This window comes from Sander lucioperca, chromosome 21, assembly GCF_008315115.2.
Source record: "Sander lucioperca isolate FBNREF2018 chromosome 21, SLUC_FBN_1.2, whole genome shotgun sequence".
NCBI lineage: Eukaryota > Metazoa > Chordata > Actinopteri > Perciformes > Percidae > Sander > Sander lucioperca.
Genome location: NC_050193.1, coordinates 27,896,634 through 27,904,501, shown reverse-complemented (window position 1 = coordinate 27,904,501; position 7,868 = coordinate 27,896,634).

The window sequence follows — 7,868 nt, the reverse complement described above, 5'->3', positions numbered from 1 at the left end:
ACATGTGACATGCCTCACTCTCCGTATCATTTACCAAACACACCCCCTCAATTTGGTGGTCTATTTACGCTGCAAATTTCCCCATCACCGCCTTGTCAATGCTGCCCTGCATCCGTATCGCTGCCTGCTTTCAGCCCCACCACCACCCCTGCATCCACCTGCAGGCTCCAGCCGGGGGGGGGGGGGGGGGACCTACTTTATCATCACTCCCCAATATCTCATGTAAACCCAAACTGCGCAGAGTGATGAGGTCGGAGTCTGGCCGCCAAACACAATGTTCTGCTGTTATAATAAACATTTATTTCAAACGTGAGTTGTCTGACTGAACTCCTGTTTGACACTTTAAATAAATTTGAATTGAATTGTCTTTGTGATTGACTTTCTTGGGAGTGCATGTTAAGGGTTAACAGTAGCACATTTCAAATAAAAAATTATTCAAGTTATTGGTTGCATTTGAAACGGGATGTTTTACATCCAATCACAGCAATGATGTTAACACATAAATCAGATGATAAACAGGCAGTTTAGTGATATCCCTGCAGTTGTGGTCTTCACTAGACTGGGTAAACCCAGCCTGATCTGCCGCTGATTTGATTTCGCCCTGCAGCTCAGGCTGGAAACCTGTACATTTTTCTATCCTGCTTCCGTTACAAATCTGCGGGGACCAATCACAAACTGGCTTATCCACCTAGCACGCTATTGGTGGGTTAAACACGATGGCGATAGAGAAGCGACGGCAAGCAGCTTATTGTTTACATTCAACATGACGGCCACGCAATATTACGAATCCCACTATGGCCACGCCAAGACCCGCCCTTCAATAGCATTTATTGGCCAGGCGTCCATGCTTACGCAAGGTAACGTAACCCCATTTGTTCAGGTCCTATCCCCTGACCAATCGGCTATCCTAACCTTAACCACTCAAGGTCAAATGCCTAACCCCAACCAATCGAGTCGCTGCTACGTCACCCGGATCGTTGGTCTGATTGGTTGAAGGACTATGCAATTGCGTACAGAGTCATTTGAACTATGCCCGTTGATCACACCTCTTGTGCAGTAGAAAATACAGAGCAGACTCCCCAGACTAATGTTAAATCTTAAAAGATTGAGCTTGGTCTGCTGATAGCCAGACTTCGTCTTCACCGGTCTTGAAATAAAATCCAGAGTGCTCTTTATCTGAGACCAAGACAAGATGCAGTCGATTCCGAGACAAATCCTTCAAAAAGTGGTCTTAAGCAGTTGTGGAATGTAACTAAGTACATTTACTCAAGTACTGTACTTAAGTACAAATGTTGAGGTACTTGTACTTTACCTGAGTCTTTTCTTTTCATGCCACTTTCTACTTCTACTCCGCTACATTTCAGAGATAATTTTTTTACTTTTTACTCCACTACATTCATCTGACAGCTTCAAACTAGTTTTGCACACAAAACACATGTAATATGTTTTATTATAAATGAAATTACCCAACAATATATAGATCTACAAGTCCAACTAAAGTCCGACTTTTAGTTGACTTAGTTTAGTTGATTAACAGAACTGTTTGGATCGTTTCCAGTTTCTAAAATGGGAGGATTTTGGGAGTACATGTTCCTGATGATACTTACATACTTTTACTTAAGTAATATTTTCAATGCAGAACTTGTATTTTTAAAGTGTGGTATCAGTACTTTTACTTCAGTAAAGGATCTGAATACTTCTTCCACCGCTGGTCTCGATTACTGCGACACCGCCACCAAGTCTCATCCATCTTTATTATCATATTTGAGTGAAAATACAACTGCAAGAACCAAATTAGTTCAGTGTGTTTCTGTGGGAAGTTGTGGGAGGGTTTTAATAAAACTTGGAATTCTACGTCAAAGAATCAATATTTGTGTAGACGACATATAAATGGAATCACAACATTAGAACGCTGAACCTTTTCATCTTTTCTTCTTTTTTAAAGTCTGTATGAGGACAATAAGGAAGCTAAAAGACACAGTGTGGGGTCTCTCTAAGCAGTAATAATATTATCCACGCTTGAATTACCTAAGCTTTCCTCTCTAATACTTGAGTTTGAAACCAATTTGCAAAACGGGACGTTAATTGAATATTACATTTGACAAAAACAGAGGACAAGCCATTATTCTGGTGTTTAGGCCGCTCACTTTTTCTCTGTGGCTCCACTGATGTGTGGCGGCCCGGCAGCACTCCAGTGCAGCTGTGGCTTTTAGATGTGCCTGATTGGCTCAGTCGGTCTTAGCACACGGCTAATTGGATAAGCTTGTAATCTTCACAGCATCACTACGCTGCTGGACCCTAGGTGAAGGATTACATAGAAACCACCGGGTGAAACGATTTGTTGAATGCAGTTAAACATCCGTCCTTATGGAAAATTATGGGCTGGTCGGGATGGGGAGGGTGGAGGGGGCAGCTTCTAGGGCTCCAGCGTCACAATGTTTTCTCAAATGCCCCAAATCTTTTACAGGTTTTAAAAATGACTTCAACTTTGTGTCATTTCCCCTCAGTCTCTCTGACTGGACCGGCAAATCAATGGAGCAAACATTCTGTTGCTGGGGAAATATCTCCATTTATTCTGCGAACGCTACTAAAAATAGGTTTCAAGATTAGTAATGCTGTTTACAACAGCGTAACTTTGGGTTCAACATTGGAGGGGGGTTGAGAGCTCCAACTATCTAGGGAGGTCCCAGGACATGTATGCTTGTATTTAAAAAGAGCGACAAAAACATTGAAAAAAATTGACAATTTTTTTTAAATTAGGAAATATAGCCCAAAAAAAACTTGAAAAAGGTGATAACAACTCTGGAAAAAGCAACAAAAATGTTTAAAAAAGCGGCAAAAACATTGAAAAGGAACAAAAACTTCATAAAAAGTCTACCCCACCCTCCCCATAAATTACGCCTATGGCTGTTTATGCCAAAAACCTACCCTACCTTTGTTATGTAGCCTAACATCAGACAATCTTTTCCCCTTTTTAGTTGGCAGAAGTGAGAATTAGTCATGCCCAATATTAGTGTTGTTGGTTTCAGAATGATGAAGACAGTTGGAGAACAGTTAGATATAAAACACAATGATTCTTTTCCTCTGCAACTGTCATGTTTTTCCCAAATGATGTACAGATTTTTAGGTATGCTACTATCAAATATCTTGAAAAATAGTCCATATAGCTGCCGTAAATGGTAAAAAGAATCCCGCCCCCCCCAGGCCTGGGCTGAGCCCCGAATGTGTACAACATCTGGCTTCGCCCCTAGGAAATATATATTGATTGTTGTCTTTTTTTAACACACTTTTGGTTTTAACAAACATGATGTACAAAAAGCAGATAGCTATGGAGTTTTTTTTTGTAGTGTCGCCATTTTGTAAAATCATCAAAAGATGCGATCGGAGATTGCGGACATCTCAGACTTCTTAAATTCTGTGTTTTTTCAGTCTGTATTCTTTGGATTCTCCTCCTTTTGGACCAAGGTGTTTAGTATTACTGGGGCAGGACATAAAGCATGTACTGTATGTGTTGACAACTCTGGTATGCACTCCTATCGCCCCTGTTTACAAAGAATTTCACATGATGTAGTGGCAGCGCACAGCTATGTTTTTGCAAAACCCACAAAATACGATTTTCCTCATTTCACCTCATTGGCTGAGCTCGGCTCTCAGATTAAAGCATTCAGCAGCCATCACTGACAAAACACAGAAATGTTTATGCAGTGAAATCCATGCACGTAAAACACTGTGATCCATAACTGTGATTACGTCTACAGTGTGTTCTCAGAGAGGGGTTTTGTTATTACAACATGCTTCATACTTCTACTCTGTAAATATTCTATTTGTCAGAAACTACAGATGTGTTTTTACATGTACAGAAACTTACCTAAATGTATACAAATTAAATACAAAATATGGTAAGTATACTGGTGGCCAGGAATGCCGTGCTAACAGCTCACTGCAAAAAAGCAAAATCTTAGTATATTAATCTAATTTCTAGTCAAAATATCTAATAACACTTAATATAAGACACAATCACCTAACAAGTGATATTTCAGTGAGACATAGGGACTGCATGTTGAATATCTTGTTAAAGCTATAGTGCGAAGTTTCTGTCGCCCCCATGAGGAATTCTAAAACCTCCTACACATGATAAGCAATTTGCTCTCTGCGCACCGCTAGGTAGGGTGCAGAGCAAAGTGCAGCGCAGGTATTCGCATTGACATATATAAAATGGACCAACAGATCTCGTTGCTCTGGACGGAGACCAGTGAAGTATATTATAAGATCTTTCCCGGTGATGGCTGAGCGTTACTGAGCAGCCTCCAACTGAGAGAGACGACGTAAATGTGACGTGAGCAACCTGTCTGAAAGTTGGAAGTCTTCTGGTAGCTGTGCCAAGAGAAATCTCAATCATTCCCAATCTAGCAGAGACGGAGAGCGTAGGTATATGTAAGGAGATAACATAGACACAGGCTAATTATTGATCACTAAAATGATAGTTAACATTAGGAATTAAACTTAAACAGCTAATGGAAGTCCAAACTGCCTGAGAGCTTCTCCTGTACTATACGGTAATTCCTCTACTATGAGACAGTAAGTCTCGTGGTTATGACCCAATCGTTAGCCTATTTTTATAAAAACGTCTGCTACGGAGCCATAACTTGAGGTACAAGGTAATGGAGCCTTTTATACATTGTCGTGTTTCTTTAGAAATAAACAATGGACAAATAGAGTCTTTAAACGCTTCTGAAAATTGGCGTCAAAATGAATGGGAGTCAATGGAATGCTAACGGCAGGTGATGGCTTGTTAGCATCGAAATGGCGCCATAGGAGCTACGCGTTCCTGGGAGAAGCTTACCCCCTTGGGTATTCGTCATCAAGGGTGGCAATGAAGCTATTTCCCGTTGCTAGGTAAAGACATGCTGTTTGCTCATTGGTTGCGCTTTCGAAAAGTCAGCAGTAAGTAGGTCAAAGTTGAAATGATTTGAACTTTGAGCGCAGCACAAAGCCGCAAATCCGAGCAGTAGCGCACTCTCCTCATAGGAAATCAATGAAATGGCCGGCTTAAAGCGGTTTTGCTGCCCATCATGTGTAGGCGGCTTTAGTAATGACAACAAAACTGTCGGCGCGTCCACATGATACAAGCCTTCTGTGATTGTGCACCCCCCCACCACCACGCAGTTGCTAGTAGCCAAGGAGGACACGGAGGATTAAAAAAACATGATGGACTCTTCAGAAGAGGTCATTATCTTCACTCAAGTTTCTGCGTGGGAAAGTCGCCAGACGCCACAATCTTCTGAACATAGTCATACTGAGAAATACAGAGAGAGTTGTGCGGAGCTGATGGTCTTAATTAGCTTTGTAGCAACTCATTTGGCAATGGCTTGAATGTAACGGACGTTCATTAATATCAAAATGTTACACACTAAAGCTTTAAGTAAAAGAGTTTAGGAAACATCTTGTTTTGAGTTGTATCTCAGACGAAACTCATCTCATACGGTTTTTAAGCAAGAAATAAGATTATATCTTATTTCAAGTGAATTTTGACTTGTTCCATTGGCATATTTTTTTTTTACTTATGACAAGCAAAAAAACACCAGAACTCAGTTTTTACTTATTTTGAAGTGGCCTTTTTTTAGTGCTTGTACCAGGATATCCTTGGGTGGTGCCTCCTATTCTCCATGTCACGTGATGAGGTGTCCTTGTGAATGTGTGTTATTTACGCGTGAGGAAGTCTACCTGAAGCAAGTCCAAGTACATTTCAACAAGTCTAAAGCTGATTGAGACTGAGTTACAGCAAAGGCAGAGCGGCTTCTGTGACTGAGACCAAACCAGGCAATAAATAGTCTACACGTCGTTCCAGAAACAATAAGACTAGGTGGCCCTAGTGATAGCTGGGTTATTGTCTGGTATGTGCGCTTAAATGTAAGACTGGCAATATGTTAAACCTCTGTGGTGCAGCCTAGAAATATCTCAAGTGTTTCTCAGGGGTAAATAGAGATACATATCTGTCCTCTAGTGCTCTATGATGTACCCTGCAACCTCAACAACGGAGCAGGGCATCAGATTTTGACCAATAATGTATGGAGGTCTGGTATTATCTTTTAGGTCATGATCATTTTTTTAATGTTTTTTTTTTAAATACTTTTTTAGGCCTTTATTTTGACAGGACAGCATAGACATGAAAGGGGAGAGAGAGGGGGAATGACATGTAGCAAAGGGCCGCAGGTCAGAACTGAACCTGCGGTCGCTGCGTCCAGGACTGAGCCTCTGTACATGGGCGCATGCCCTACCAGGTGAGCTACTCAGGCACCCATTTCCATGACATTTCGAACAGATAACCACGATCCCTTTTTATCTAGCGCCATCATCAGGTCAAATTTTACATTTGTCGAAATTTGGAATTTGGTTTATGACCTAATACCTGCAAAACTAGTGACATGTTAGCTAGTGACAAGGTCTGGCTACACCACAGATCCATTCTGGTAGAGGAGAAAAAACGCTCTGGGCTGTTTGCATTTCTTTAAACCAATCACAATCACAACGTCGTTTTGGTGACTAAACTTAACTGTCATTGCTGCGTGATGCTAACTTTTTCTGGCTAAACTCACTACCATCCACGGCCCCTGAAAGGAGCGTCATCTAGCGGTGCCTGTAGCCGGCTCACAGTCACCTATTGGCGGCTAAACAACTGCCGCTGGTAGCTAGCATCCCAGAGCTCTGTAGATGCTAAACTACCGCTCGGATTTTATCGTTCAATCGCAACAGCAGTTACAGCGCTTTACTTAGTTTAAAGAGGCGCTATGCAGTTTTCTTGCTTTTTACTGGCAGGTTTCTCAATAGAGCTCCCCCTACAGGTTTCTCTATAGAGCCCCCACTACAGGTTTCTCTATAGAGCCCCCACTACAGGTTTCTCTATAGAGCCCCCCCTACAGGTTTCTCAATAGAGCTCCCCCTACAGGTTTCTCTATAGAGCCCCCCCTACAGGTTTCTCAATAGAGCCCCCCTACAGGTTTCTCTATAGAGCCCCCCCCTACAGGTTTCTCTATTGAGCTCCCCTACAGGTTTCTCTATAGAGCCCCCCCTACAGGTTTCTCTATAGAGCTCCCCCCTACAGGTTTCTCAATAGAGCTCCCCCTACAGGTTTCTCTATAGAGCCCCCCCTACAGGTTTCTCTATAGAGCCCCCCCCTACAGGTTTCTCTATTGAGCTCCCCTACAGGTTTCTCTATAGAGCCCCCCCTACAGGTTTCTCTATAGAGCTCCCCCCTACAGGTTTCTCAATAGAGCTCCCCCTACAGGTTTCTCTATAGAGCCCCCCCTACAGGTTTCTCTATAGAGCTCCCCCCTACAGCTTCAGAATAGATATTTGGCAGCTCCTATGTTTACTCGTGTCTGACTCCTCTCTCGGTCAGTCTGCCGTTTCCTCTTTCTCTGTTCCTCTGACAATGCTTTCCTAGCTTTCTGCTTCTTTTTAGCCAGCTCAGCCATGACGATAGTGTGAAAAACTCCATCTCAGCTACCTTGTTCTTATAGCTAGCAGGTTCCTGGATGTGTGCAGTGCCGTGAAGCAATTCGTTACATCTTGAGACCTGATATCACGCCATACTTCCTGACGCTGAGGCCGCCGGCCCAAAATTGCAAGGGTGGTTTTTCAGCTCACAGACGCTAGGGGGGAGCAAGATGACCACCATTCAACCCGAAAAAAAGTCATATAACCATTCCAATGACTCCGAAGCTGTTCAGTTAAGGTAAATTAAGCTAAAAAAAAAAAAAGCATAGTTCCCCTTTAAATACTTCTATTTTAGGTTTATAATATATGGTCTATTGGTGAAGTAGCATTGATCACTTTGAGGGGGGGATACATTTTGTCCCATGCCTGCT